The sequence below is a fragment of the Protopterus annectens genome, chromosome 11.part0 (genome assembly GCF_019279795.1).
Source record: "Protopterus annectens isolate FY-2018-M chromosome 11.part0, PAN1.0, whole genome shotgun sequence".
In the NCBI taxonomy this organism is placed as follows: domain Eukaryota; kingdom Metazoa; phylum Chordata; order Ceratodontiformes; family Protopteridae; genus Protopterus; species Protopterus annectens.
Genome location: NC_056745.1, coordinates 1,354,934,835 through 1,354,957,592, shown reverse-complemented (window position 1 = coordinate 1,354,957,592; position 22,758 = coordinate 1,354,934,835). Strand labels below are relative to the sequence as shown.

The window sequence follows — 22,758 nt, the reverse complement described above, 5'->3', positions numbered from 1 at the left end:
TCACTGTAGGGTTCTTCCTGCCGGCAGGCAGTCCTCGGTCGGCCAGAATCCCAAAGTCTGGGTCCGGCGTCGGCTGTTCAGTCATGCTCCCTGACGTCAGAGAGCTAGGAGTACAAAGCTGCCAGCTGATGCCATGTTCTCCAGTTTTTCTTGCCCCAGATGTCAGGTGCCCAAAAATGAAGGCCAATAGTAAAACAACCAAAAATAAAAAAATAACATACAACAAACCCCATACCCTGAAGCAAATACACCTCAGAAGAAGGGTGAAGTAGGAAACCACACTAATGGAAATATAAGAGGGGTCAGGAGGGAGGGTAACCCAGACTGCAACAGTGAAGACACTCTAACATCTACATTTATGGTAAGTGTACACAACTGTATTATGTTCATCGTGTTTCACTGTTTTAGTCATAACTGTAGGGTTGAATCCCAAAGCTGAGATAAAGGGTGGTGGTTATAGAGTAGAAGGGGCGGCTAGAAGGCCCTGCAAGACTGCAGAAGCAAAGCCTGCCCTAGACAGAGTAAAGAGGGAGACTGTAGTGCTTAGAGAAAGTATGCACTGAACTCCAAGTTGCAGCTTCCAAAATTTCTTTGGTAGGTACTCCCCTGAGAAAGGCAGCTGAAGTAGCAGCAGCTCTGGTAGAGCGAGTGCTAATTTTTCCTGGGATTTGCTTTCCATGATGAGAGTAACAAAATCTGATTCCATGAGCAATCCATTTAGAAATGGTCTGTTTTGAAATAGCTTTGCCTTGGGAATTTGTTGCATAAGAAACAAACAGTTGCTCTGTTTTCCTGACATCCTTGGTTCTGTCCAGGTAAAAACAAAGTTGTCTGTGTACATCCAAGGAATGCAAGATCCTTTCCCCCTTATTTTGTGGATTAGTGAAAAAAGTTGGCAGGTGAATAGCTTGATTTAAAGCCACTTTGGAAACCACTTTAGGCATGAAAGTAGGATTAGTCCTTAAAGACACCCTATCTTGGTGAAAAATAATATAAGGTTCCACAGCCATGAGTGCTTGTAACTCCAAGACTCTCCTGGCTGAAGTTAAAGCCAGCAGGATAGTGGTCTTCCATGATAAATACTTAAGATCAGATGTGGCAGCAGGCTCAAAAGGAGACAGAGTGAGTTTTTCCAGAACATAGTTGAGGTCCCAGGCAGGTATGGGTGTTGTCCTAGGGGGCCTTAAATTCTTTGCTCCTCTGAGATATGGTTTCAGAAGTGGATGGGAAAAGATTGGAGGACCTGTATTGTAATGTGCAGAGATAGCTGAGGCATGTATTTTTATGGAGGAGAAAGTTAAACCCTTATGTAGCATGTCTGTCAGGTAAAGTAAAATCAGTGGAATGTTAGGAATGAGGGGATCTGAATCCTGAGCATGCATCCAGGTGCAAAATCTCTTCCATTTACCTGCATAAGATTTTCTAGTGCTAGGCCGTCTGGCTTCTAAGATGACATCCATGACCTTTTTGGGAAGGAAAGGATTAATCATAGACCCTGAATTCGCCAGGCTGAGAGTTTTGGCATGAGAGCGCAGAACCTGGACCTGGTGTTGGGACAAAAGATTTGGAATCCGAGGTAAAATCCAAGGTGGCTCCTGGGATAGATTCATCAGTGTTGAGTACCAAAATTGACGAGGCCAATGTGGGGCCAGTAAAATTATCATCTTGGGCTTGTCCTGCTTGATCTTTAATAACACCCGTGGAAGAAGAGGTAGTGGCAGAAAGGCATACCCAGAGAGGTTTCTCCAACTAAATGATAGTGCACCACTTTCCATGCTAGTTTGTGAAACGTCCTTGTGCAAAAAATCTGTAACTGGTGGTTGAGGGGGGATGCAAATAGATCTATGTCCGGGCAGCCCCAAGCTTCTGAAATCATCTTGAATATTTGGGTGTCTAGCATCCACTCATGTGGATCTGACAGGTTCCTGCCCAGGCTGTCTGCCAGAATATTTTGTTTCCCTGGCAGAAACTGAGCTTGTAGATCCACTTTGCAAGCTAGAGCTGTGTTCCAAAGAGTCATGGCTAGTCTGCAAAGGGGGTAGGAGTGTGAACCCCCTTGCTTGTTTATGTACCACATAACTGTGGTGTTGTCTGTCCATATCAGTAGTTGTCCTGGTTGTAGAAGATCCCTGAAAGCCAAGAGGGCATTCTGTACAGCTAACATCTCTTAAATTGATATGCAGGTGCTTCTGATCCTCTGTCCAAAAACCTTGCAGACCTTTTCCCTGCAAGTGGGCTCCCCATGCGTAATCAGAGGCGTCCGTGGTTAACACTTGGCTGGCTGGAGGCAGACTGAAGGCTCTCCCTTTGTTGTGAAGACATGCCATGGTCCACCAATGGAATTCCTTTTGTAGACAAGGCAAGACAGCAATCTGTGTGTGTAGACTGTGGCAATGCTGGGACCGTACACTTTTTAGGTACCATTGTATTTTTCTCATATGTAGTCTTGCATTTGGTATGAGAAGGATGCAGGAGGCCATGCAACCCAAAGCCTGCAGGAATTTCCTTGCAGTTAGCAGAGTTATTGACGCCAAGGTTTTGAAAGTTGAAGCCAGCTGCAGTTGTTTTTCGGATGTCAGGAATGCCATCTGGTTTGTTGCATTTAGAAGAGCACCCAAAAAAAGCTATCTGTTGTGTGGGTGTCAAATTTGACTTTTTCATGTTCACAGTGAATCCCAGGTACTTGAGAAGATTTTGAGCAAAGTCCAGATGCTGGAGTAAGACATCCTTGCTGTCTGCTTGGATAAGGCAGTCGTCCAGATAAGGGTAAATTTGAATTCCCTTGAGTCTGCAATAAGCTACTGCTGGTGCCAGGCACTTGGTGAAAACCCTGGGCGCAGTAGACAAGCCAAAGGGCAGCGCAGAGAATTGGTAATGTTTTGATCCGGCCTTGAACCTGAGGTATTTTCTGCACTCCTGTCTGATTGGGATGTGTAGGTAAGCCTCCTTCAAATCCAATGTCACCATCCATGCATTTTTGCTCAACATTGGCAGGAGCTGCTGCAGAGTAAGCATCTTGAACTTTGGTATGTCCAGGAAAGTGTTTAAGGCCGACAGATCCAGGATGGGTCTCCATGAATTTTGCTTTCTGGGAACTAGAAAGAGTCTTCAGTAAAAACCCTGGCCCGTCTCTGATTGTGGAACCAGTTCTATGGCCCTCATAGCCATGAGGGATCCCACCTGGTTTAATGCCTCTGACCATTGGTGTTTGGTCTTGGCAAGGTATGAAAGTGGAATTTGTAACCTCTTGAAACTACATCCAGAGCCCACTTGTCTTGGGTTATGCAAGTCCAACTTTGTTGAAAAAGAGAGTTTTTTCCTCCTAGAGGGGCTTCCAGGAGAGAAGTTCCTGGAGACATGCAGGGGGAGTCATTGAGCCTGTTTTCTATAAGATTGAGGTCTGTCCTCTCCACCCCTGGGGGTGGAAGCACTCCACTGTCTAGGTCTGTAAGAGGTCTGTGCTTGGGCCCTCCCTCTGGAGCGCCTATATCTACCCCTCTGAGGCCTGTCCAAGCTGGGAAAGGACCAATTTTTAGATGGCCAATTTCTGCTAAATCTTGGGGGCTGAACTTGTAAGAAATCCTTAACCGTTTGCATGGATTTTGCCTTATCCTCCATTTTCTTTATCACTTCTTCAGCCTTAGACCCAAACAAAACATTATGCTGAACAGGAGCATCCAGTAACGTTGCTTTCACTTGATCAGGTAAGTTTTGCTCCTTTAACCAAGCATGCCTTCTAATGACTGTGCCAGAGGCAGCTGCCCTGCAAGAAGCCTCCAAGGTATCAAAACCACAGTGTAAACCATGCTTACCCACTTGTTCAGTGGCATGCATCAAATCGTGTAATTCCTTATTATCTGCACATGCAGTAATGGTACCCAGCTTTTGTTTCATAACAGACAGTAGAAATTGCTGATATTTTAGCATATGAAATTGACAATTTAAAGCCCTAATAGATAAAGTAGCAGAAGTGTACACTTTTTTGCCCCATCTGTCCAAAGCTCTGGAATCCTTATCTGTCAGAATAGGGTTTTTAGCAGAAGCGGCCTTAACCCCCTTAGGACCCTGAGAAATGGTTTCTGGATCAGCAGTAGGATTTTTGTAAAGGAACTGGTGGGAGTCAGGGAGCCTGTAATACCTGTCGGGCTTAGCAGGGGCTGGAGGAAAGGAGTCAGGAGTTAAATTAGCCTCAGAAAGGGCATCATCCACAATATCCAAAATAGGAGGAATAGCCAGGGGTCTATGTTGGGGAAGAAGAAGGAAATCCCTAAGCCTTCTCTTAGATTCCGAGTACTCCTGTCTTTCCCAGTGAAAATGTTCCCTCATGTAAAGTTTCCCCAAAAGAAAAATCCTCAGGGGGAGAAGCTGACGGAATGGATTCTTCAGCATCAGAATGCTCATAAGGAGGGAAAGTATATTCCTGTTCAGAGGAAGACACTGAAGAAATAGATGCTTGATCAGAAGATTCATAATCCAATTCTTGCCTTGGCCTTTTGTCTGGAGGGGGATGTGAACCTCTAATCATGGTTAGTAAGTCCTCCGCCATTTTAAGTAGCTGTTTCTGAGATTTGGGTCCCGGATCAGAAGAGACCTGGGCTGGTGTCTTAGATTTAGAAGGAGTCTTTGCCTTTGTCTTTGGCTTTGCCTTTATCAGAAGCTATGTAGGCCTGAAAACCTCCTCGGAAGCCGGTACCTGCACAGCGGCTTCGGACCCATCCGAGGGAGCATTGTTCGAAGGTCCTGCAGCTGGAGTACTCAAAGGCCTAGTTGGCTCCTCGTGGGAGTTCGTTTCGGCAATCGGTTCTGAAATGGCCGATGACAGGGGCTGCGAAAGCACCTCAGTGACGACGGACGAACCTGTAGCTGGCTCTGCTTGTAAAACGCCGTCTGATTTGGACCTCGGAGGCCTGTCCTTATCCTTGTGTCGTTTGTGAACTCCGGTAGTTGGAAGCGTGTCCGACGACATTTTATAATTAAATCGCCTACCAAAGTAGTGAAAAGCAAAATCGTACCCTCGCTTAATCATACGTTGGTTAAATCTAGCACAAAACCGACAACTAGCTACGTCATGGTCAGGGCCTAAACAAGGAATACAGTAAGAATGGAAATCCTTATGAGGTATTTGCTTCCCACAAGAAATGCAATTATTAACTTTATCTGACATCGGACTGGAGCAAGAAAAAAGTTTCCACAACGGGGTACTTAGCTTTGAGAAGAAGAAGTAAGTCTTCGGACTGAAGCACGAAAAAATATCAGGAGTCAGCCGACCGGCACTTGTGAACTGTTTTCACCGCATGGCAAGGAGAACATGGCTTCGGCTGGCAGCTTTGTACTACTAGAGCTCTGACGTCATGACTGAACAGCCAACGCCGGACCCAGACTTTGGGATTCTGTCCGACCGAGGACTGCCTGCCGGCAGGAAGAACCCTACAGTGATGACTGCAACAGTGAAACACGATGAACATCTGACAAATTTTCTACTGCTCCTTTTTGGTTAAATATTACTATATGAACTACAACCTGGTGCCCATCTCTGCCCCCTTATTTATTTGCTACTGAAGTGCAGATTAAGCAGGTCATGCTGTTAACCTGTCAGTCAGCAAGGGAGAGAAAGAAAAACACTTACTACAACATAAATCTCAAAGAACTACAGCTATGGTGCTCACTGGGATGACATTATTATGAGATAATGTACAATGTTTCTACTTCATAGGAAAACTAGCCAGTTGTATAAGAACAAAAAAGAAAAGTAAATATTACAGTAGTGGGCCATGGCAGGCATAGCTAAAATGTAAATAATGAGATTTACCCTGCACACAGCACTTGGCATCGGCAAGACAAAACATCTGTTAACATTTTTGAAATTCTGATATATGGGTATGCACTCACAAAAGCGCTTTTAAAAAATACTGAAATGGTCACACAGTTGGTGCACTAGCTTCCCCTATGAATGACTGAAGCGCAAATGCTCATATACCAATTTCTCAACCACAATTAACTGAGAACAAGTTCCCTTAAGTCAATAAAAGTGATTAGCAGAGGGGCAAGCTCTCCTTATATATACTAAATCTATGGTGGTACAACAGTGGGGAAAAACTCCCCAATGCAGCATACAAAGGTCTTCTACCAGAGCAAAAACTGCAGTACCTAAAACACAATGAGGCAACCAGTGTTCAAGTGTAAAATATGAGAACATATGCTCAAGGAGTTAAACCACAACAGTCGGCAATTATTTGAAGGGAAAGTGGTGGAGCATGCCTTTAAACGGTTCAATAACTTAACAAAAGAAAATACTGTGTAAAGAGAAATGTTGTCTCATGTCTGAAATAGAGGAACTCCAACATTCTCTACTATTACTGCTAACAGATTAACAATGCGCCCCTGAGCAGCTAGTTTCATAGTTCACAGGTAAATACTACACAATCAGTCTATAGAATATTACACACCTAGCCAGTATCAAGCTATGATCAACAGTGAGAATCACAAGTTCACCACGTGCATCTTAGAAAGCTCCTTCAGTTTTACGGAACCACATCTTCTCTCCCTTCTGACCTTTGGGGTAAGGTCTGGTAGGGGTGGAAAAATGGACTCCAACAGCAAACATAGTCTTTCCATCTTGCTCACACCCGGTAAGCATTTCCTTCACTTTGGGTTCAAAAAGGGATGAGCCATCGAAAGGGGTGTTAAACAAAGGATGACAAAGGGCTCCACAAAGGAACATAAGCACATCCAGGAATGAGCAATTCCTGCACCTGTTGCCCTGCTCGTTCCATCAGCTGCGTACAAGACCAGACACATGGAAGAGCTTACAAGGGAATTTAGAATAGCAAGCTGGGAAGTTACTTTATCTGATACCCCTGCAGCTAATGAATCCTGCAGAGTACCTCCCGGCTCTTTTAGGAGATCTCAATGCAATCTAGTAAAATGCGTGAGATAGTTCAGTTTTCGGAAGGCAAAGGTCGCTGAACTAAACATGTGCTTTCCATATCTGTCCATGATCCTAGAATCCTTAAGAGGATGGACAGACATAGAAGTTTCTGACCATTCCTTCTTGGTGGCTGCCGCCACCACCATGGAATCAACAGATACTCCTTTGGTTAGAAAGGCCTTGTCCTGGGGGGAAGTTATAAATTTATTAGGCCTCCGAGGGACAGGTTCTATGGTATCCGGGGACTCCCAGCCTTTGGAGAGACCAGTTCCATCAGCTCATCAAAAGGTGGAGACACCCAAGTGATGGAGGGCTGAGACCCGAAAGCTTTAAGGACGACGACTAACTCATCATCAGTAGGGTTAATGGGATTCCAGCCACCCCTCTGTTTAAGAATTTCCAAGATATCTGCGAAGGAGATATCCTCCGAGGGGGACCCTTCTGACTCATCTAAGTCAGTGACTGAAGTGATGGATTCCTGCGGGGAATCCAGATGCTTCCTCTTGCATAACTTCTTCCTAGGAGCCTCATCAGTGAGGGCTTCTGGTGAGGTCTCGGAAGAGCAGGCTTCGCCCAATGGGACATCCTGAGGATCTGGGTCTTTACGCTTTTGTGAGATCTGTGATGCAGAGGCAGACAGGCATTTTAGGGGAGGAGGTTACTGGCCCTGATGATGTGGAGTCCCGAGGGGACAATACTCTCCTCATGGCATCAAAAGCCTCCCGGCTCCAATGAGAAGGAAAGTACAGTTTTGTACCTACCACAAATGTAGATGTTCGAGTGTTGACACTGCTGCAGTCATTACACTTGGGTTATCCAGCCGTCAGGCGGTCCCGCAGTCGGCCAGAGTTCCAAAGTCCTGGTCCAGCGTCGGTTGCTGTCGCCTCCTCCGACGTCAGTGTGACAGGGGTATAAAAGATGCAGCCAACGCCATTTTCTTCAGTTTTTCTTGCCCCAGATGTCAGATGCCCCCAAATAGGTATGCGATTTAAATTGCTAGTAAACAATACAAAAGAAAAGCAAACAACCATTTTTAGTTACTCCCCATAGGTAAAAAGGGTAGATGTCCTAGGTAAGTACCAGGAAGTAAGAGGGGAAGGAGGGAGGGTAAGATGGACTGCAGCAGTGTCAACACTTGAACATCTACATTTATGGTAGGTACAAAACTGTACTATGTTCATCGTGTTACACTGCTGCAGTCATTACACTTGGGTGGAATCCCAAAGCTGAGGTAGGGAAGCTGGATCTATAAGGCATTAGGGGTGGCTATAAGGCCCTGCAGTACAGCAGTGGCAAAGCCAGCTCTGGAGTTGGAGTATAAAGGCAAATGGTACTCCTCTGAGGTAGGCAGTTGAAGTGGCTGTTGCCCTGGTGGAGTGAGATCTAATGCTGCTAGCTACAGGTTTCCCATGGTGGGTATAGCAGAAACGTATACAGTGTCCTATCCATTTTGAAATAGTCTGCTTTGACATGGCTTTTCCATGTGCTCCTGCAGTGTATGCTACCAATAATTGCTCAGATTTTCTGAAAGCTTTGGTTTTGTCCAAGTAGTAGCGTAACTGTCTGTGAATGTCCAAAGAATGTAGCAATTTCTCCCCTTTGTTCTGTGGTTTGGGATAAAAAGTTGGCAAGTGAATAGTTTGGTTCAGAGCCACACTTGATACCACCTTTGGCATAAATGTAGGGTTAGTTCTTAAAGACACCCTATCCTGGTGGAAGATGAGGAAAGGCTCCACTGCCATTAGTGCCTGTAATTCTAAAACTCTTCGTGCTGATGTAATTGCCAGTAGCAGAGCAGTTTTCCAAGAGATGCATTTTATTTCTGCTGTGTTAGCTGGCTCAAAAGGAGGTAGAGTTAATTTTCCACAACAAAGCTGAGATCCCAAGTTGGTGTAGGTGCTCTACGGGGCGGTCTTATGTTTTTAGCCCCTCTGAGGTATTGTTTGAGCAAAGGATTAGAAATAATTGGTGGATCCGTGTTGTAATGAGCAGAGATAGCCGAGGCGTGGATCTTGATGGATGAAAGAGAGAGGCCCTTGTATTGCAGTATCTGAGGAATGTTTGGGACAAGAGGGTCAAGGCTGTGCGCTTGGTTCCAGGCACAGAATCTCTTCCATTTATCCGAGTATGCTTTCCTGGTGCTAGGCCTCCTGGCCTCCAGAATGACATCCATAACAGCTTTGGAGAGAGAGGCACTGCTTGCTTGACTAGGGAATTTTCCATGCAGCTAGGTTTAAGGTCTTTAGCTGGCTGTGGAGTACCTGATTGTTGTGCTGTGTCAGCAACTCTGGGATTTCAGGCAAAATCCAGGGTGGTTCTCGTGCTAAGTTCTTTAAGACTGGGTACCAGTGCTGGCATGGCCAGTCTTTTGCAATCAGTATCATTTTTGGCTCTTCCTGCCTGGCTTTTATGAGTACCTTTGGGAGGAGAGGGAAAGCGTATACTTGTAGTTTTTTCCAGCTGAATGAGAGGGCATCCACTTTCCATGCTTGTGGATGGTAGCTCCTTGTGCAGAATTTCTATAATTGGCAGTTCTTCGGGGAAGCAAACAGATCTATGACCGGGCTCCCCCATTTTTGTGTTATCATTCTGAACATTTGTGGATTCAGTTTCCATTCATGTGGGTCCATAATGTTTCTGCTTAGGTCGTCTGCCAGTGTGTTTTTCTCTCCTGGCAGGAATTGTGCTTGCAGATGAACTTGGTAATTTAGAGCTGTGATCCACAAGGTCATGGCTTGTCTGCAGAGGGTGTAGGAGTGTGTGCCCCCTTGCTTGTTTATGTATCACATAACTGTGGTGTTGTCTTGCCTTTAGTAGTAATTGTCCTGGATGCAGTAGGTCCTTGAAAGCTATAATAGCATTTTGTACAGCTAGCATCTCTTTTTGAATGATGTGGAGATGTCTTTGCTCTGTGGGCCACTCACCCTGGATACATTTTCCTGCCATGTGTGCTCCCCAGCCGTAATCCGATGCATCTGTTGTCAGTGTTTGCCTGGCTGTGGGTTTAGTGAAAGGCTATTCCTTGTTGAGGTGACAAGCTGTTGCCCACCATTGAAACTCCTGTTGTAGACAAGGAAAAAGAAGTTATGTTCTTACCATAATGTTCCATGTGAATTGTTCATCTCGCCTTAGTTCTTACGTACGGGTTCGGAGCCGACCCTCGGCTCCGAGTCGGCCACATCGCAAGCTCTGCATCTAAGAGAAGCTCGAGACCCAGTTCCTATCCCATGATCCCCTGCTGCTATCCCTCAGGTCTAGTTTGCTAAGAAACCAGACTTCAATAACATAACTAACCCCTTGCCAACTCTCTCATCCACACGAGACTGAAATACTCAAATTATATACAGAAAGGCATACAGAAATGAGTACACCTAAAGGAAGCAGATAGTGCCAGGCAACCCAAAGAAAGTAACCAGACACCAGTCATAACCATTCTTCCAGAACGTGGAGGGGGATGGAGGGAGGGATTGGAAGAACAAAGGCGAGATGAACAATTCACATGAAACATTATGGTAAGAACATAACTTCTTTATGTGAAATTATTCAATCTCGCCGTTTGTTCTTACGTACGGGTAGCATCCCTAGCACCGCAACCCTGGGTGGCTCACGGAAGAACATTCCTGAGAACTGTAGAACCAAAGGAAGCCCTGTCCCTGGAGATCCTGTCCACTTTGTAGTGAGTAATAAACGTATGAGGTTTGGCCCAAGTAGCTGCCGCACATATGGTATCCAACGGTAAACTATCGGCGTGGGCCAGAGAAGTGGACACAGCCCTGGTAGAATGAACTCTACGTTTGAACGGAACAGACTGCTTGGAGGATGAATAGACAAAATTTATAAAGTCTGACAGCCACTTAGATAGCGTGCATTTTGTCACTGCCAGTCCTTTCTTATTTTCCGCAAAGGAAACAAAAAGTTGATCTGATTTCCTACATTCCTTGGTTCTGTCCAGATAAAATTTCAACTGTCTGCGGACGTCCAATTTGTGTAACATGTATTCCAGTTTACTAGAATGGTTCCTGAAAAAAGTGGGAAGCTCAATGGATTGATTAATGTGAAATACTGAACATACTTTCGGCAGAAAGGATGGATTAGTACGCAAGGTGACCCTGTCTGGGTGAAAGACTATATACGGGGGTCTAATCGACAATGCCTGTAGTACCGAGATTCTGCGAGCTGAAGTGATTGCCACCAGAAACAGGGTTTTCCAGGACAGATACTTAAGTGGACACGTCGAAGCTGGCTCGAAGGGTTCCAACATAAGTTGAGACAGTATTAGATTCAAATTCCAGGGAAATACCGGGTTTCGTATGGGTGGCCTGAGATGGAATGTACCCTTCATAAATGCTCTACAAAGTCTGTGGGACAACTGTACCTCCCCCTTCACCCACACGAAAATTTGATATGGCAGCTAGTTGAACTCTTATCATGGACGTCGAGGACCCTTGATGAAAGAGTGTGGAGAGAAATTCTAAAATTTTGTGAATAGGGGCCACTAAAGGGTCTATACCCTGTCTGGAGGCCCAACATGCAAAACGTTTCCACTTGCGCCTATACAGCTTTCTTGTGGAGGCTTTGTGGGAAGAAACTAAAATGTGCTGCACTGCCGGGGATAAAAGGTCCGACCTGGCTAGGTTGGGAAGTGGAGCAGCCAAGCTGTCAGTTTGACGGACTGAAGAGATGGGAGAGGAACTCCTGACGAGTGGGTCAGCAGGTCTGTCACTGGGTCAAGAGTCCAAAGTTCCTCCATCTGGTGAGCTTGAAGAAAGGGAAACCAGATCTGTTGAGGCCAAAATGGTGCTATCAAGATGATCGTCCTTCCCAGACCTTTAGCTTTCTGTAGAAATTTGGGAATTAATGGAATAGGAGGGAAGGCATAGAGGAGACCTGGGGGCCAATCGTGTACCAGTGCGTCCCTGGGGGCACCCCCCAGAGGGGGAAGTAGGGCGAAGTAGCTTCTGCATTTGGCGTTCAAGGGGGAAGCAAAGAGATCGCAGCAAGGTTGGCCCCATCTGCGGAAGATGTCCTCCACAACTTGATTCTTGAGGGACCACTCGTGAGGTAACAGGATGGCTCTGCTCAACCTGTCCGTTATGACATTGGATGTTCCCGGGATGTGCGTTGCTATTAGAAAGCGTCCGGTGGACACAGCCCATTGCCAGATTCTCAGGGCCTCTCTGCATAAGGGGTAAGACCTGGTTCCTCCCTGTTTGTTTATGTACCAGACTACTGACATATTGTCCATCTGAATTGCCACTGTTCCCAGAGGTAAGAAGTCATGAAAGTGTTGCAACACCAAGAACACTGCTCTTAGCTCCAGGACATTGATGTGCAGGTTGTACTCTATTTTTGACCACTCTCCTTGGACTGAGGTTGATCGTATAAGTCCCTGGCTTGCACTAGGTGATGTTTGGTGGTGGCAGTAAGGAGCCAGTCGTCCAGATACGGAAACACTCGGAATCTCCGTCGTCTCAGGTGAGACGCCTCTACTGCCATGCACTTGGTGAACACCCTGGGGGCTGATGTGAGGCCAAAGGGCAGAGCTCGAAACTGAAAATGACTGGCTCCCAGCCGGAAGCGCAGGTGACCTCTGGATGGCCATTTTTATGTGGTAGTACGCATCCTTGAGATCTATAGAGCACATCCAATCATTCATTTGAAGAAACGGAAGAATCGATTGTAGCGTGACCATCCGGAATTTTTCCTTCTTCACGAAGGTGTTGAGTCTGCTGAGGTCCAGTAATGGCCTCCAGTCCCCTGTTTTCTTTGGAACTAAAAAGAACCTTTTGTAAGTTCCGGATCCTATTTGGTCCACCAGGATTGGCTGGATGACTCTTTTTTTTTCTAACAGCCTTTGTATTTCTATGGCTGCTTGATCCCGCAGAGCGGGTGGAACATCTGGGAATCTTTTTTGGGGGGTGGTTTGTTTAGAAAGGGAATATCGTATCCTCTGGTTATGCTTTTTACCCAGGAATCTGATGTGAGATTTAGCCAGGCCTCCGGGTATAAACCCAAGCGACCCCCGACTGCCTCCAGAGCAGGACAGCCGGGCCTCCACTCTGGAGTGCTAGAAGGGCTTCCCAGGGACGGTATCTCTGTCGCCCTGGTTTTGCAGACCCCCTCTGCTGCCTGGGCGACGTCTTCCATTCCTTCCCACTCCTCTGCCTCTGGAGGGGGTATCGCTAGGTGCAGACTGGAAAGATCCCAGAGTCTTCCGGAACCACATTTTCCCGCCTCGTTGCCCTTTGGGGTACGGTCTAGAGGGGGCGGAAAAATGGACCCCTACGGCAGACAGGGTCTTTCCCTCTTGCTTGCACCTAGTGAGTGTCTCCTTGACTTTGGGCCCAAACAAGGAGGCACCATCAAAGAGGGCATTAGTAAAGGAAGACTTAAAGGCTTCCGCAAAGGAGCACAGGCGCATCCAGGATAGTCTCCGCAGAGCAATCGCTGAGGCTGCCACCCTACTCGAACCTTCAGCCGCATATATGAGCCTCATGGACGAGTTAACTATTGAAGTAAGGGTGTTTAAGCTGTGCTGTCACCTTGTCTGAGACAGCAGCATCTGCGGTACCCTGGAGAGTATCTCTCAGCTCTTTAATGAGATCTCTCTGAAGGTGCATAAAATGGATAAGGTAGTTCAGCGATCGCATGGTAAAAGTCGCTGAGCTAAACACGCGCTTCCCATACCCGTCCATAGTCCTAGAATCCTTGTTAGGAGGATGAACAGAGGAAGATGCTTCGGACATTTCCTTTTTGGTGGCTGCCGCCACCACCATAGCATCAACAAGGACTCCCTTGGTAAGGTAAGCTTTATCTTGGGGGGGGGGGGGCAGTAATATATTTATTTGGTCTTCGAGGGACTGGTTCTACGGTATCAGGGGCCTCCCACGCCCTTCGAGCTATTAAATCCATTAGCTCGTCGAAGGGCGGAGTCACCCAGGAAGTGAAAGGTTGAGCCCCAAATGTCTTCAGCAACACCGACTTGTCCTCAGTGGGGGAAAGTGTCTGCCAGCCACCCCTCTGTTTTAAAATTTCTAAGATGTCAGCGAATGAGACATCCTCAGGGGAGGACCGTGGGGACCCCTCTGACTCATCCAGGTCGGTGTCAGATGTCAATGATTCCTGTGGTGAATCAATGTGCCTCTCCTTGCACAATCTCTTCCTCGGAATTTCATCAGAGGGGACATCTGGTGAAGCTTCCGAGGAACAGGGTTCACCCACTGGGGCTGACTGAGGCATTGGGTCTCTACGCTTGGTGGAGATAGAGGGCGCAGAAGCAGAACACGGTCCCTTCAGGGAAGGAGAAGTGGATCCTGATGATGTGAGTGTCTGACCAGCCACGGGCTCCGATCCAGAGGACGGAGCCGAGCTAATCTGCGCAGAGGCCCCGAGGGGAAGAGTCGGCACCGAAAGTTCAGTTCGACTCTCCGTCCCGGAACCAAGGAGAGACCGTCTGCTCTGAGACCCCTCGACAGGCTCCGAGGGTGTTGAGGTCCGTGGTGCCGACAGCACTAAGAAAGGCTTCGGCACTGGGGGATCTACAAATATCAGATCCACGACTCCCGGCTCCGAAGACTCAATGGGTCTCGAAGGAGGATCTATGAATGGGACAGGGAGGCCTTCAAGTTTCAAAACCAACTGGGACAAAACTGCAATGAGTTTGGACAGAGCCATGTTCTCCATAAGCTTCTGTACCACTCGATCCACATCAGTGTCGGACATCGCTCTGGAAGAACGGGTCGAAGGGGCTGAAAAGGTCAGAGAGCGAAGGATTGAAGACAGAGGCACCTCTGACACCGGCTCCAAGACCTGGGCCTCTATTCGAGACAACCGTTCGATGCTCTGTTCCAAGGTCTGTGGAGCCGGCGACCAAATCTTGATCGAGGTGCTCGGAGCCGAAGACTTGGGCTCCGATACCTTCGAAGTCCTCGACCCCTTCGAAGACTTTGATGCCTGGTCGGCCTTCTCTAAGGCCTCTTGAAAATCGGGCTTTAGAAGGCCCCTCTCAATAAGCTTCCTGCGTCTCTCCATCATGACCCTTCCACTAAAGGAATGACAGATGGAACAGTCTTCCTGAAGGTGGAGAGGGCCAAGACAGTAGACGCAGGAAGTATGATTGTTCGTAATGGACATCTTCTGTCCACATTGACAACGCTTGAATCCTGATTTAGCTTTCTCATACATAACTACAAGCTAAGTTTAAATATAATAACACTAATAACACTAAAGTAGAAACCACACAGCAAACCACACTAAACTATAGGTGTAAATATAACTGCAAAAAACACACTAAGAGTAAATATATATATATATATATATGATTATTATTACAAAAAACAGTTATTATAGAAAAAATTCTGCCAGAGCCCTGACAGAAAAAAACAGGCTATTGCCTAGGAGCAGCCGCTCCTACAACTATAACTACTAATATTAATAGGATATACCTAAATAACACACACACTCAACTCAAACTAACTTATTAATAAAAAGCTTTTTTTTTTAACATGAATAAATAAAGTTTTATTGGCCCGAGCTCTCCGTCGACGCGACCTGTTGCAGCGGCAAACTAGATCTGAGGGATAGCAGCAGGGGATCATGGGATAGGAACTAGGCCTCGAGCTTCTCTTAGATGCAGAGCTTGCGATGTGGTCAGCTCCGAACCCGTACGCAAGATCAAACGGCGAGATCGAACAATTTCACATTTAGTGGTATAACTACTTCCAAACCTTGACAGTGTTGAGACCATATGCTCTTTAGGTACCACTGTAGTTTCCTCATATGCACTCTGGCATATGGAATTAGTAGTATGCAAGATGCCATGTAGCCCAAGGTCTGCAGAATTTTTCTTGCAGGGAGTTAGGTCTTTGTTGCCATTAATTGAAAATATTGAGCCAGTTGTCCTTGCTTGTCTGGTGTGAGATAAGCCATCTGGGCCGTTGTGTTCAAGCTGGCACCCAGGAATATTATCTGTTGTGAGGGCACTAATTTTGATTTCTTTTCGTTTACTGTGTACCCCAGGCAACTTAATAACTTTTTGACGTACGCCAGATGCTTTAGTAGAATGTCCTTGCTCTCTGCTTGAATTAGGCAGTCGTCCAGGTATGGATACATTTGAATTCCTTTTTGCCTGCAAAATACAATTACTGGTGGCAGGCACTTTGTGAAGACGCTGGGCACAGTAGATAAGCCAAAGGGCAGTGCAGAGAATTGCTAGTGCATTGAACCAGCTAGAAATATGAGGTATCTTCTGCAGTTCTGTCTGATAGGGATATGCAGGTTTGTCTCTTTGAAGTCCAATGTCACGAGCCAAGATTTCTTGCCCAGCATGGTAAGAAGTTGCTGTAGTGTCAACATCTTGAATTTCGGTACATCCAGGTAAGCGTTTAGTGTAGAAAGGTCCAGAATGGGTCTCCAGGCTTTGTCCTTTCTGGGAAACAGAAAGAGTCTTGAGTAAAATCCTTGTCCTTGTTCCTGTGGTGGTACCTTTTGAACAGCACTCATGTCCATGAGTGCTGTAATTTGTCTTTGAGCCACTGCCCATTGATTTGGTGGCAGATTTGGCATTCCTTTTAGCCTTGGCAGGGTGTGAAAATGGAACCTGTAACCTTGAGATACAATGTTGAGAACCCGGGTATTGTAGAAAAACTTACCAGCTTAAATGTAAACCCATATGTCACAAGATGGGTTGCAAACTGGCTTAAGGACAGAACCCACAGGGTTAGAGTTGCTGGCGCTATGTCAGACTCCAAGCCGGTCACACGTGGTGTCCCACAGGGCTCGGCCCTTGGCCCCCTATTGTTCGGCATCTACTTCTCAGAAGTACAGGCCAACATGGGAGGACTTTATTGACAAATTTTGCAGACGACTGCAAACTGGGCACCATAGTGGAAAGTGCATCGGACATGGATATCCTTCAGAAGGGACTCACGGAAACAGATAGCTGGTGCCAGAGCCATGGCCTGAAGTTAAACGCCAAAAAATTTGAAGTCATACCCTTCGGGAAAAACAAGGTAACCCCAAGCTACCATATAGGTGGCAATCCACTAAGCACAGAAGAGGTTATCAGGGACCTGGGGACCCAGGTTGACAGTGGCCTTTCTTTTGACACTCACATTGCTAAAGTGGTTAGAAAGACCTTCTACATTGCCCACCTGATCATGAAGGGATTCACATCCAGATCTAGTGAGGTCATTGTTCCCCTGTACTCTTCACTTATCAGACCAATGATCGAGTACAATGCCCCATTCAGGATGCATCTCACCAGACATCTGCAGCAATTGGAGAGACCCCAAAAGTTCCTCAGCAAAAGGATAAAGGGACTCCAAAATCTGTCATATGCTGCCAGATTGAAGAAACTCCAGCTCTATTCAGTCGCATACCGTCTGCTCAAAGGTGACATGTGCCTGACATACAAGGCCATGTCCAACCCGGAATTAATGGACATGCTCCACCTCAAAAAATCCAAATCCAACAAAACCACTAGAGCAAGCGACTTAAACCTTAGCACGGATATAAATAGGACGTGCTGGAGGGATAGATTTATCACTCAGAGACTCCCTATGCTGTGGAATAAAATCCCGGTCCATGTGAGGCAGAGCACCTCGCTGGCTCTGTTCAAGAGAAATCTTGACCTGTGGATGGGAGATCGTAGGCTTACCCTGGGAATCATCTCTGTGTCACTGCTGGACAGAGGCACAACAAACTAATGGGTACAGTATTTTTTCATATAAGGGGTGGCGTAAGCCACAAAACTTTGGGCTAGGCTTATAAATGCCTTAGGGCAGATAGCCTAGTATAAACCTATGAACCTATTTGTCTTTGGTGATGCAATGCCAGTTGTGACAGAAAAGTGCCAGTTTTCATCCTAAGGGGGCTGCAAGAGAGAACTGTTTGGCAGCTGTAATGGAAAGTCATTGAGTCTGTTTTTTATAAGATTGAGGCCTGTCTTCTCCTTCTTTCTGGCCTGGTGTGCCCCACTGTCAAGGCCTTAAGGCCCTTGTGTCTGACCTCTATGTCTTGGATGTCTGTATTTGCCCCTTTGAGGTCTGTCTGACTGGAAAGGACCGATTCTTTGTTGGCCAATTTCTGCTAAAACGAGGAGGCTGAACCTGTAAGAAATCTTTCACTGTTTGCATAGATTTTGCCTTATCCTCCATCTTCTTTAATACCTCCTCTGCCTTAACTCCAAACAGCACATCCCGCTGCAAAGGTGCATCCAATAATTTTACCTTAACATGATCTGGTAACGTATGTTCTTTTAACCAAGCATGCCTTCTAATGACAGAGCCTGTAACTGCTGCTCTACAGGAGGCCTCTAAGGAGTCAAACCCACATTGCAAAGTATGTTTTCCCACTTGTTCAGCAGCATGCAATAAATCCTGCATTTAAGTTAGGAGGATCTGAATCTGGAAGCATCTTTTGTTTCAACTGAGACATCAAAAATTGCTGATATTTTAGCATGTGAAACTGGCAATTCAAGGCTCTCATTGCTAAAGTTGCAGACGTATATACCCTTCTTTCTCCATCTGTCTACAGCTCAGGAGTCTCTGTCAAAGGGAACTGGGTTTTTTGCTGATGAGGCCTTAATCCCTTTGGGTCCCTGAGAAATAGTTTCAGGGTCAGCAACAGGGCTTTTGTACAGAAATTTGTGAGAGTCAGGGACTCTGTAAAATCTATCAGGTTTAACTGGGGCTGGGGGTAAGGAGTCAGGGTTCAAACTGGATTCAGTGTACACATCATCCACAATGTCTAGAACTGGCGGGATAGCAAGGGGTCTGTGTTGAGGCAATAAAAGGAAGTCTCTGAGCCTTTTCTTGGATTCTGAGTAATCCTGACCTTCCCAATGGAAATGCTCCCTCATGGTATGCAAGGTCTCCCCAAAGGAGTAATTCTCAGGTGGAGAGGCTGACTGAATTGATTCCTCAGCATCAGAATACTCATAAGGGGGTAAAGAATATCCTAGGTCCGAGAAGAGTCAGATGAAATGGACACCTGGCCAGAAGATTCATAGTCTGCATCCTGTCTGGGCCTTTTATCAGGAGGGGGATGGGACCCCCTGATCAGGGTGATTAGGTCCTCGGCCATTTTTAGCATTTGTTTCTTAGGCATGGAAGCCTATCCTGGAGAGAGTTGTGTCTGTTTCTTTGCTTTTAAGAGCGGCTTAGACTTAACAGAGGGTTTTAATGGTTAACTGGGTAGGTCTGAAAACACCCTCTGTAACTGTGGATTGCTCAGCTACTTCGATTTCGTCTGTAGGTTTAGGATCGGTAAGCTGAAGGCCTAGTGCATCCGAAGGCCCAGCCAGCTCCATGTGGGAGTCGGATGCGGTCTGTGGTTCTGTGGAAGCGGTAGTCAGGGGCTGCGTAGGTGCCTCGCTGAAAACCGGCGACCGGCCTAGAAGAGGCCTAGTCGTCAGTTTTGGCCCTCGGATGCCTGTCCTTGAGCTTTTTATGCATTGCGGTCGTCGGAATTTCCGACAGCATGGTGTAATTGAATTTTCTACCAAAATAATGTCTGGCAAAATCAAACCGACATTTAATAATGCGCTTGTTAAACCTAGCACAAAACCGACAACCAGTGACGTTGTGGTCAGGGCCTAGGCATGGAACACAGTAGGAGTGGAAATCCTTATGAGGTATTTGCTTCCCACAAGAAATACAGTTATTAACTTTTACTGACATTGGTCTGAGGCAAGTAGTATGGGGTACTTAGCTTTTTTTAGAAGGACTTCGGCTCTGGATTCGGAATGAAAATCTCAGGAGTCGGTCGACCGGCACTTGCGAACTGCTTCTGCTTCGGGCACCGCGCGGCAAGAAAGACTGAAGAAAATGGTGTCGGCTGCATCTTATATACCCCTGTCGCACTGACGTCAGGGAGGAGGCGACAGCAACTGATGCCGCACCGGGACTTTGGAACTCTGGCCGACTGCGGGACCGCCTGACGGCTGGATAACCCAAGTGTAATGACTGCAGCAGTGTAACACGATGAATATCCCCTGAATCCGAAAAGGCAGGTGGCTCCCTCCACACCGAAGCAGTGGGCTCTGAGCCCAAGGTAGGGGCCAAACTCATCTGAGCCGAAGCCCCGAGAGGTAAAGTCAGAACGATTATCCTCTCCGGACCCAACCGGCGAGTGTCAGCTCCTAGACTCCACGGTTGGCACCGAGGAAGTCTGAGCTGTCAGAACAGACAGGCCTGGAACAGGTGTCGGCCCTGATGATTCTACGAATAATCAGCTCTGAACACTCTGGCTCTGAAACCTTGAGTTGGGTCAGAGGAGGAACGGAAGAAGCACAAATGGTTTTGGATGGTTCCGAAGCCCCGAGGGTCGGCCCCAACAAAAGTTTGGCCAGGGCTAGTGTCTGCAGAAGCCTCTGCACCAAACAATCCACATCCACGTCCAAAAGCCTTGAGGACTGAGAAAAGGCTACAGATGACGCCACTGATTGCAGGATAAGCAACTTGAGGTAAGGAGAGACTGGCCCGAATGCCAGGGATCAGCTCCTACCAACAACTGTCGTTTCCAAAACTTGTGGAGCTGAGGCAGATGGTTTACCCGTTACTTTAGAGGTTGATGAACCTTTCTTCGGCTCAGACCCACAAGTTTTTTAAGATTTTGATGTCTTGTCCTGGGTATTGTCTTTGTCCAGTGATTCTTGAAAGGAAGACTTTACTAGACCTCTAGCAATCAACTTACTTTTCCTTTCATACAACATTCTACTGCTAAAAGAAGGGCATATTGGAACAGTCCTCTTGCAGGTGAACCTCACCTAAGCAATAAATACATTCTGAGTGTCCATCAGTTATGGACATCTTTTGTCCACACTTAGGACATTTCTTAAATCCAGACTTTGATTTCTCTTGCTGAGACATGCTACAAGGAAAAAACAATCCACACAGCAAAAAACTATATGCATTTTGGTCAGAACACTGCCAATATATATATATATATATATATATATATATATATATATATATATATATATTGATGCCCTAAGAAAATAAGGGCTTTAACAGTAACCTATAACTAAAGCACACACACAAAGGGAAGGTGGCAATATGAACCCTTTTAAAGGACAACTCAGCCCTAAGAATAAAATGGCTCAAAGGAAAGACATTAGCCTCTAAGTTTAGGCTATCAAGAAAACACAGCAAACTATGAAATATATAAAAAATATTATATATATATATATATATATATATATATATATATATATATATATATATATATATATATGTTTAAAGCACACTAAATAGGGAAGGGAGTTTTTAATTAGGCCTAATAAAACAGCCACACAACGAAGAAAACCTCCTATAAACTAAGGAGTGCACAAGCACTATAGATAATTCTCCTGTATCAAACTAACTAATCTAAAGTACTACTAGCTAAATTTGAAAGAAAAAAATATAACAATAAGTATAACAACAAGAAATATGCTTAAATTTCATTGGCCAGAGCTGGTGAAATGCACGATCTGTTGCAGCGGGAAACGAGATCTGAGGGAAGCACCAATGCATCTTGGGATAGGGAGTAAGCCACGAGCTGGTTGAAGACTTCGAGCATTTGCATTTTGGCCGAGTCGGGGCCGAGGATAGGCTCCAAAACCCATCAGTAAGAATGAAGGCATAGAACAACTTCACACGGACTGTTTTCTCAAAGAAACATAAAAGGTTGGGTAGCTGTAGACCTCTAATAGGGTAAAACAACAAACCCCTATGGTCCTGAAGTATCAGGACAGTTGGAGGAAGTAGATTCAGCAGCACTGAAACTATCCTCTGATAAACACTAATGCCATAGAGCCAGGGATCTCAGAAATGAGATGCATGGCTGCTGTATCATAAGTTCAATAGCCCATATTGGAAGAGACCAATGAAGATTACCAACTAATGTCCAGCAAAGACAAATGGCAGCATCTGCTATGAACTTTTCCACCCATGCACAAATCAGGACAAGCAAAGTCACCCAAAACCTTGGAAACTCACAATCAACCAAAGTAAAGCACACTGGTCATTCTTCCGGAGAATCACTCAAAAATGAATGCAACAAAATCTGTCCAGCTACTCCCAAAGCACCACCCCTGTTATTTACACTGTACAAGAGTTTTTTATGAGGAAGGAATGATCCTGTGCAGGCTATCGAGGGATCAAAGCCACTACTGGAAAAATTATCTTCTCTACCCCATCAAAGCCCAGATGGGTGTTCATGTTCACTCAAATCCTTGAAGAACCAGAGGGTATAGAACAGTTAGGAGTGTGGAACCCAAACAAGAACTGCACAAGCCCCCCTCCCCCAGCAAGCAGACAGGGGAATCAGATTAGGCTTCAAAGTCAACAAGCGAGTCTCTTCAGTTAAGTGACACACAAACTCAGCCTGGTATTGCACCCTTACTGCAGCATAGGGAAAGCGAAAGCCACAAACGTACCTGTCAAACTTCACTCCAGAACTATAGTCTCCCAGGCAGGGAAGTTTTCAAACAGAGAAGGGAAATATGTAAGCACTACAGACTCTTGCACTGGGATCCTCTCCTTCACTCATGATCACCAGAAAGGCCTTTCTATCCAAAAGGAGCCTGAACCAATCGCCCCTTCACATGAGGTGACACTTCCATGAGAAGAGGTAGAATAGGAAGGAATTCAGAAAGACTTGCTCCCAAGCTCACTGAAGCCGAACTGAACTTTCAAAAGCTAAAATGAAGATTATGCTTAAGATCACTGATGAATCTGCCTGCCATTCTAAGATGAGAGAAACTCCAAGAGAGAAAGTACAGTTTTGTACCTACCATAAATGTAGATGTCCGAACTGGATAGCATCTGCAGTCATAACAACTGGGT

At 46.0% G+C, this 22,758-nt stretch overlaps 1 protein-coding gene across 1 annotated transcript in view; it reads right to left on the bottom strand.

Annotated features, from left to right (window-relative positions):
- The window catches only part of MKLN1 (muskelin 1), a 1,607,387-nt gene that overhangs the window by 1,398,626 nt on the left and 186,003 nt on the right, over positions 1–22,758 (bottom strand). The gene's annotated exons all lie outside the window — the stretch shown is intronic.